Source organism: Octodon degus, unplaced genomic scaffold (genome assembly GCF_000260255.1).
Source record: "Octodon degus isolate 3935 unplaced genomic scaffold, OctDeg1.0 scaffold00088, whole genome shotgun sequence".
Taxonomy (NCBI): Eukaryota; Metazoa; Chordata; class Mammalia; order Rodentia; family Octodontidae; genus Octodon; species Octodon degus.
In genome coordinates this window covers 7,770,257-7,780,166 of record NW_004524664.1, presented here as the reverse complement: position 1 = coordinate 7,780,166, position 9,910 = coordinate 7,770,257, and the positions used below count along the sequence as shown (strand labels likewise).

The following is a 9,910-nucleotide window of genomic DNA, read 5'->3' as shown; positions in this document are numbered from 1 at the left end:
CAGCATGGGTAAGACCCATTCCCACCCAATTGGGACCCTCCCCCACCACTCCGCAGCACCCCCCACCCCTCCCGCCCAGTAAGAATTTCTGCCACATTCTGGGGACCCCCAGAACTAGCCCTAGCCCAGGTCCAGTGAGTGTGTGGGAGAGCTTCTTCTCCCCTCTACTCCACGTTGTCCCCTCCAGACTGAGCTCAGGCCTGGAATACAGTTCTCAGGTGAAACCCTTCTTCTGCAATCCCTGCAGAAAAAGTAGAGGACAAAGCCAACCAGCTAGTCTAGGAGCAGAACATCTTGCCAGAGGGGCACAACAGGGTCACTCCCAAGGATGGCAGCAGGAAGGTGCTGAGCACAGCAGCCAGACCCAAAACAGGTACAGTTGGATAGATCCAAACTTTATAGATCTGCACCTGAACTTCAATAGGTGCTAAGGTTATAACTGCACCATAGCTCTACAACAACGGTCAGAAGACAGTGTTACACAAAATGACAAGAAGGAGCAAAATGCAATCTCAGACCCCAAGCCCACCCATAACAAGTGCAGAGGACACTAACACATAACAAATTTGAAAACCACACAGCTGAAATCAATGTATTTTAGTACCAGGTCTACAGGGTCTCTCTGCATAGATGGACTCTAAGTGTTCCACCTGTTCAGCCTCCAAAAGAGCTGGGATGACAGGCACACCCCACCACTCCCAGTCTGAATCACCTTCTCAGTGTGCCCTGGGGGGCAAGGCTGGCACAACTGGGATCACACCCTGGCCACTGCGCTCTGCCTAAGTAAGCATTTTAATCCACTGAGCTATTTGGCCGGCCCTCATGATAAACTTTAATTTATAAATAACCAGAGTAAGAGATTAAGAGTGGTAGAAAGATTACACGGAGTACTTTAATCATTGCTACGTGAATATGGCTTCTCTCTCAAAATATCTTAATTTATTTTTTTTTTACCTTTTGACTTAAAGGAAACATTTTTACAGCTTCTCTTTGTATATCCAAATTGCAGCATAAACACTTTTGTGGTCTGGGCAAACTATATATATATATATATATATATATATATATATATATATATTTCTGCAACATGAGCAATACAATAATACAGTTGCTCTAAAAGCAGAGATAGTGACTAAAGAGACTTAATGTACCCAGTACGGCAACACTAGACCAAGCATTGAGTCACATTGCAGATGGGACAAAGCAGAACAGGATGAGATTTTATCATACTACTCAGAAGGGTACCCAATTCAAAGTACATTTACTGTTTCTGGAATTTCCATCCAAAAGCTATGAACCTCTAGTGCCGAAGAGAAACTGAACCCAGAAAACAAACCTATAGATAAAGGAGGTAGACAAATACAGATGCTTATACTATGGGATTTATTTAAAGCAGTAGACCATTAATCTATGAACATACCAAAGGGGAAATTTCATTCATTCTTTCATTCATTTCTTTCCTCTTTTTCCTTTTCTTCCTATTTTTACTTTCTGCTGGAACCCATGAAATATTCATTTATCACTTCTACATTTTGATTACAGTCTAAAATAAGAATCATGAGTCCCATATGATCCATGAATGTAAGGAAGAAAAGACAGGAATGAAGGGTTATGAATGTGGATATATACTTTAAAATTAAAAAGAAAACAGAGCAGTGTATCATAAGAAGATAGGCAATATCTCAAAAACTTAAACCCAAAGGTAATCAAGTTTCAATTCAATCTAGCATCTCTTCAAATACTTTGCATCTCATAACCCTGGGAATGGGAGCGCGTTACATCAAGATGACATACTGGAGGGCTCACCCAGCCATCAGAAAATACTCCTAGAGTTGGAGATGCTGTTATTTAATGTGCTTATGATTATTAGTGAAGCATGTTAAGAATTTTGTAACAGCAATATGAATAGTTACTGTGTCTCAAGCCAGCCACATCTGCATACAAGGTATATGGAAAATGAATTCCCCTGCACAATTTCCCCAAATTACCAGTGTTAAATCTTATCTAGAAATTGTATTGGTTGAAAATGAAGGCAAATGTGTAACTGCCAGACAAGATTTGTGCTCAGATTTACAAGAATTTTTTTTTTCTTTAAATGTCTTTGGTACGAAGTCTCACTATGCAGCTTGGACCCATAGTGATCCTCCTGTTTTCAGCCTCTCCAGCACTGGCATTATAGGCCTGCGCCACCACATCCAGATTCAGTCACTAGCTCGGTGAGTCTGGGGATGGGAGCAGCATGGCCTGTACTACTGGGCATAGAACCCCAGTTCCTGCGCTTGCCTAAGCAGACACTTAGTCTGCTGAGCTATATTGCCAGCCTTGGAGAAAGAATTATATCACTTCCAGGATGATAGCCTCATTATGAAGTACGATTTTAACATGGCATCATTCTCCCGACCATCCCATGATGTAATCATCTTCTTCTATGTTACGAGTTTTATAGATCTTTTCAAAGTAGAGAGAGAAAACAGGAAATTAAAACTCTTAAATTTAGCCAACAAAGCTAGGAATGCATTCAAGTGAAGGATGAATTCTAGAGAAAGCCAGGTGATTAAGTACTTCATGGCAGAATGCTTAAGTATTATCTAAAGTATGAAACGCTTGCCTGTGCAAGTACCCAGGAAGCCACTGTACCTACCAGTGTCTTGGAATATATGTCACTTCCGTTTCTCAGTGTTTCTTAACTTCTGAGTTTAGAAAGTTCCCCATTTTGTTATGTCTTTTTTTATGGCAGCGATTTTCATGTTTTTATAGCATTTTTATGACCCATTGAAAGGCCTCTTGGTATAATGTTTGGCAATGTTTCATTTAAGATGCTGTCACAAAAGAATTCACAAAAGTGTAGAGCAAACTTCATCTAGGAACTCAGCCTAGATGTGCCCACGTCTAACAGGTGTCAGCCCTTAGGTATTCCAAGGCATTCCACTACTAACTTGCTTCTACGCCATTTTTAAAGTGTGTTAAACTAAGTCTGCTGATAAATCAGGTGAATCTTTTTCATCAGTGGGTTAGTCTATAGCTGTAAGCCTCTGTCTCAGGGCAGTGCACAGCTAGGAACCAACTTGTTATATTCTGCTCCTAAATGTCACTATAACCCCAATCTATCATATTTGTCCTCTTACCTAGGTTTCAGAGCCAAGTGCAGTTCACTGCTTAAAGTAGAACTTTGCAGGAAACTGTTGGTCAGTTGGATAGGGAAATTATCATTTCTGGCAGCAAGGGACTGTCTGTTTTCAGTGCCTCATATTTTTATCAGCCCTATGAATGCACTGATCCACAACAAGATCATCCTGAAATTTAGCACAGCTGATTAAAGCACCTGCTTAGGAAGGCACAGGGACCCGGTTTGGGTCCCTGGTGTGCAGCACTGGTCCTGCTCCCAAGACTCATTGAGAGGGCAGTTGAAACTGGGTGGTGTGGATCGTGCCTATAATCCTAGCACTTGGGAGGCTGAAAACAGGAGGATCACTACCCATCTGCTTTGTGTAGTGAGACCCTGTACGAACTACATAAAAAAGATTACCCTGAAATTGTATCACTCATCACTAAGACTAATTAGACGTGTCTCAAGCTATAAACATTCTTATTTGAATCACTCTTTTTTTAAACTTAATTTTGAAAAGTAAAAGCAAAGCAAGAACAAAAATCAGAAACAAAGAAAGAAACAGGGCAGCATACAACAATAATATGACACAGATTTTCAAACCAAGAATAGCTGATTAACAATGGTTGATATATTGTCTATTTTATCATCAAATCTGTTGCTCAGATTAGCAGATATAGTTACGTAAGGTTGGACAGATGGTAGGATGTTACTACCTGCTTTCAAGAAACCTTAAATTTTTGTTCTTGTCCTTTTTTTAAAGTTTGTTTTAAAGAGAATATAGTAATAATTGATATGACACTAAAAACAGTACATAATTAGAAGACCAGGATGTCAGGTATTCAAGCATGGTTTTTGTATTACACATTGCTGTCCTTGATGCAGTTGCTTAGATTGCAGACATCAGCATATAGAGTGAGTCAAGGTGAAATTTTATACTTTAACTGTTATTTTCAAAAGATTGATGGAAAAGATGTGGTATTTTTATGCAGTGGAGTATTACTCAGCTATGAATAAAGACAAACTTGAAGACTTCATAGGTAAGTGGATGCAACTAGAGGCTATAACTCATAAATGAAATAAACCAGACGCACATGTGTAAATATTGTACTGTCTTCCTTGTGTAAGAACATGAAAAAAGAAATAAAACCTGAAAGGTATAATAAATATAGTAAAACAGAAGGAACAGAATATAAGGATTAAACAACAAAGTGGAGAGAAAAGAGAAAAGACAAGAAAAAAAGGTAGGGGAAAAATATGCAAGTGTATATACAAGATGGCTGAGGTGACGGTACTGAAAATCTCCATCACTCTTTTGAATAATTTTTGATTCCTATCCTGCCCCTCATCCTCAGCCTTCTAGGTGTGGGTATTTTATTAATGTATCTGACCTTAGACTACAGGTTTAGAGTACTGCATCTTTCTAATGAGGCAGACACACATTTTAACACTAACTCTTAATTGTATCACAGCTCCACTATTGTCCCCAAAACAAGACATCTACAGGCCAAAAGGAGAAGGGAAAAATACTTTTTTTTCTTTCAGAAGTAAAAGGCTGCTGCAAGGAATGAAGGCAACAAGGCCATGGTATAAGATCTTCAGATTCATGAATCAAAATTAATCATTCCTCCTTTAAGTTGTTTTTTCTCAGGTGTGTTGTAACAGTGATGGAAAACTATTACACACAAGAGAACAAATAAAGAAGTAAAAAGCCAGTACATGATTATAGAATCTGAATATAGGGCAGACTAAACATTTGAGAGCTCAATTTTTATTCCATCTTTCTCTCTTCTGAATCATTTATTTAATTATCTTTGGAAGTTGAATTAAAGCTCTCGTTTTTTATCCTAAGACTGGACAAATTAAAGTCAACTTGAGAAGCCTACTAAATCTAGTAATAATAAGTTTCTGTTCTAAAGATACAGGAGAGACTATGTTCTCCTTCATTTCCAAATGTCTCCTCATTAGCCAATAACAATATATTCTAACTACCCAAATAACTTCTTAAGGAACCCCAAACATACCATACTATTGCAACTTTGTGCTTGTCTCTATTTCTTGAATTCCCCATAGAGCTTGGATTTGTCCATTTTCCATTGCCTTCTCAAGTGCCTGACATACTCAAGTAGAAGGAGAAAAGAGTTATGGGGCTCATGGCTGCAGGGCTCTCAGCCATTGGGCTCCCAGGTAGAAGCTTCATGACACAATGGAATATGGAAGAAAGTTCCTAACTTCATGGCAGCAATGGGCAGAGAGGAGGAGGCCAGCAACAGGATATAGCCCCACGGTAGTGTTCTCCTCTCTCACCCAGACCCCCAGGCCCTGTGCTTTACTCATTTTCTAGGCATCTCTTAAGCCAATCAAGTTGACACTCAAGATTAACCAATAACCAGGTAACATCCCTCATCTTTACATTATTTTCCATAAAAATTTTATTCCCTGGAAGGAACCCATGGTTTTGAAGGTCTTTGATAAAATTGAAGAGGGTGACTAGATTATCGGGGGAGGTCCCACTGCAATGCACATAAGTTCTAATCCTTGCCATAGCTCCATCTTTTCCTTTCCTGGAACCTCCTGTCCCTCCTGATCCTCACTCCCCTCTCTTGATCTCTTTGCTAATGAGGCCCTGCCTAGGAATCTTCTTATATCTTAGGGACCAAAAATACTGTAATAGATTAATTGGATATTACATTTATTGGGTATTAATAAATAATTAATTCCTCACTTATTACATATATTTACAGAGAGAAAAAAATGAGAGTATGCCAAAATTTTATAGTAGTTGATAGTTTACTCCTGGAAGTAAGTTTTAAAGAGATCCTAATTTTCTTACTTAATCTATAATCTTTGAACTTTGAAAAATGCCTAAGTGTTAAGTGCTACTTTTACACTTTTTAGAAAAACACTTTACATGATTTGGATAATTCTCTAAAACTTAGAGAGAAGGTAATAATTTGGGGAGCTACTTTAGAAGTAATTGTATAGGAGGGCACTTCTAACTAAAATGTTGTGATTCAAAGATTATTGTTAAGATGAAGTTATATAATGAAATGAAAATGAGCCTACTTTGAAGTGTAAGGCTTTCTATAAAGATGATGCTGCTACACTGATGCTCTAATATTTGGTAATAAGGTCAACTGCCAGTACTGAAGAGAGTATGAACTTCTAACAGGATGGAACTAGTTTTCAGGGTAGGTATATGAAAATGTGTAGTAGTTCAAATCCCCAGTGTTTCATCTAGAAAGACATCTCGTTGCTTTTTCCATTTCTTTTTTTTTACTTTCTTCCTCGATCATCCCTTGTTTTGCCTTATAGTTGAAGGAAGAAAAGCAAATGCAGTTAAAGGTTCATCTTATTTTTATTATAAATCTAAGAATAAGTATAGTTATACACTCTTTCTGTTTACCTCATAGAAATATTCAATGTTCCTGCATGTTTTGTAGTGTTCCTATTCTTTTAATTATGCATATCAGTTAATAAAAGTAAATTCATATTTCTTGCATATTGACTTGAAAATATTAACTATTTAAATCATGGTAGCTTCTTAATTTTTTGTTTTGTTTTGCTTTGCTTTGTACAGTGGTCTGAAAATATTTTAATGTGGGTTAAGCTGTAGTAAAAAAAATTGAAGAAAATATTCTTAGAATTACAATCTTCCTGTCACCATTTCTTGGTAGTGTCATCCATGAATATAAAACATACTTTCAGCTGCATGAAACCTTAGCATTAAGATTATTGCACATTTTATTGGCCTTTCCAAAACTCTGAAACTAGAAATTCATCTGCCTCTAACCTTTCCACCCATGTCGACTTCATACATAAGTAAAGAGTAAGTTGAAATTACAGGGGGCTGTAAAGAAATGGAACTTCTCTGCTTCCTTCTTTCAAAACCAATATTAAAATATATGAGGCACAATTGTCAAACTAAAAAATTGCCAGACAATTCATAAAGGAATGAGTGGCCAGCCATCCAGCCTGAATGCTGTCTTGCATTCCCAATTTTTAGCAGGTCTTTGGGAAGGAGGATGATTATTTTCCATCTAAATGAAGCAGCAGTGTAGGTGGGGAGCAGGGGTTATAAGGAGGGGAAGTGATCGAATGTGAACATGGGAGATAACGCCATTCAGCACAGCAAGCTCAAAGGATCTTAATTTTTTAGTAAATGGCTTGTAAATGAAACCCCAAAGGACTCAATTTCCCCTCCTCCATGTCTTATCTCACACCTTCTCCCATCTTATCAAGTCTCCCAGGAGGAACAGGCACATCTGTCAGGCATCCTTTTAACTTGTCAGAGACTTAACTCTAGCTGAAGCAGCCAGATATTACAGCTAAATGGATTTACACATTTGAAGGTGAATATCTGCCTCTGTTCACCGAGCCATGGGCTGATGCCTCATTTGTTGCTTATGTGTCATAGCAGCATTGATTATTGGAACCAGTCAGTACCAGGAGGCAGGGCTCAGGCAAGCATGTGGCCCTGTTCTATTGGGTTTGACCAGCAGGGACAGCTTCCTCCTGAGAGATTCTGACCAGCATCATTTTAATGGATGCAATTGGCTTGGTGTGCAGTAAACCTGAAAATCTGGGAGCTGAGCAGATGGGAATTATTTTCTATTGTTACTTTGACCAAAGATTTGTTGAGGTGGATGTCCCAGTACCAACACTGCTGCCAGAGCACCCGAAGATCACCTGTCCTGTGGCACAGACAAACAAATACCAATTAGACAGGAGAAGAATGACATTAAAGCAGATTTCCAGCAGCAAGTGCTTTGGGAGATTGCAGAAAGATTTTGAACATGAGAGTGTGGAGTTAAAAAAGTTAAATGAAATTTGCTGTCTACTTACTATAAAAGGCAGAAAGTGGAAAGTGCCCTGCCCTGTAGTGGCTCTCTGGTTTCACTTGCACAGAACAAAATTTCATACCAAAATCTGGTTATCATCACGCTGCCTCAGAACATGGCCTTGTTGTCATCACTGCAGATACCAACCCTCATGAATGCAATATTAAAGGAGAAGGTGACAGCTGGGACTTCGGCACCAGAGAGGGGTTTTATGTGAATGCTATTGAAGGTCCTTGGAAAACTAATTACAAGATGTACTCTTGGAGCTTCCCCAACTCATAAATGCCAATTTTCCAGTGGACCCCCAAAGGACATTTATTTTTGGCCACTCCATGGGAGGCCAAGGAGCTCTGATTTGTACTTTGAAAAACCCTGGAAAATACAAATCTATGTCAGCATTTGCTCCAATTTGCAACCCAGTGCTCTGTCCTTGGAGCAAAAAAGCCTTTAGTGGGTATTTGGGAACAGATCAAAGTAAGTGGAAGACTTAAAATGCAATTCATCTTGTGAAGGCTCATCCAGGTTCTCAGCTGGACATACTGATTGATCAAGGAAAAGATGACCAGTTCCTTGCGTATGGACAGCTCCTCCCAGATGACGTCACCATTGCTTGTACAGCAAAGAAAGTCCCTGTCGTTTTTAGACTGATTACAAGAGGGTTATGATCACAGTTACTACTTCATTGCCACCTTTATTGATGATCACATCAGACACCATGCAAAATATCTGAATGCATGAAAAATTTTAGATGAAAGAATCCAAGATTCTAAAAGTTAAAAGAATTACCGAGAAAAAACATTGTTAAATACAGCTAAAAGCTTCCTTCTGTAGTTGAATCACCTTCTGAATGAATACAGAAAGCCTGCTTCTGATTTTAAAAGTTATTTTACCAGTGTTCACATAAGAAAGTTTTAATAATTATCTTTTGCTGTCATTTGGAAATCTTTGAATATTAATCTCAGGGCACTGAATATGAGCAAACTCCTGTTTATATCATAGAATACTAACTCTGAAACAGAGCACTTATAGGTCATTTAGCCCAGATTTCCTCTTTTCCAGACTTTCAGCATCTGAAGTCTTAGACTATCAACTTGATTTCCAGGAGGCAGTTAGTGGATACCAGCTGTAGAGCAAGAAAGTAGGCTAAGAAAAGTGAAGAGAACCCCACCATCGTGTCTGTTGGACAGCTACAATGAGAAAACAAGTTTCTAAACTGCAGTCCAGTGACTTCTTTCTTATTTTTTAAGCTCACTAAATCTATGAGCATTGGTTTTTGTGATAAGTCTCTCATGAATTAAGTTCAGTAACTCCTGACTTGTGAACCAGTTATATTCCCAAAAAACATTCACAAATTGGATCTGTTTTGAGTACAACAAAGTGAGTCTTATACACCTTCAACACAAATATGCAATGTAAAGCATAAAAAGACCTAACAGAAAAAATACTGTAAATTATTTTTACTTTTGTGGTTACCTTAAAATGGTAAGGTAGATATGTAAGCTAAACACTGAGAATGTTCCTACTGGGAGGTTGGTTCACCTGTGAAAATTCACACCTCAGATGTTCATAGGTCAGGGATTTAATGTAATAAGATTCAGTCTAAAATGGCTAAAGGAGCTTACACATTTCATTTGTTATTGTAAATATTTGTCTTAATCATGGGCAGAAATTTAACTTAGTGAGCTCACCAAAAAAAGTAATTCATTTTTTTGGTAGATATTAGATTATATTGCTTTATAAACTTCCTCTTTTTTCCGTATTTTTATTGAGAAATAAATAGCAATGAGACAGTTTTAAATCAAATTGGTAGGACAGTTCCAATAACTTCCTTAAAAGACCTTTTGGAAATATCGTAGATTCGTTTGGTAACAGTTTTCTATTAAAGAGTACAGAAGTTACTCATTTTAAATATTCAATAAGAAATCATAGGGACTGGGGAGATAGCTCACTGGAATAAATGCTA

General features: G+C 38.0%; 1 pseudogene; it reads left to right on the top strand.

The window, feature by feature from the left end:
• The first annotated feature begins 7,841 nt into the window (after window positions 1-7,841).
• LOC101562483 lies at window positions 7,842-8,685 on the top strand (annotated as a pseudogene).
• Window positions 8,686-9,910: the final 1,225 nt, after the last annotated feature.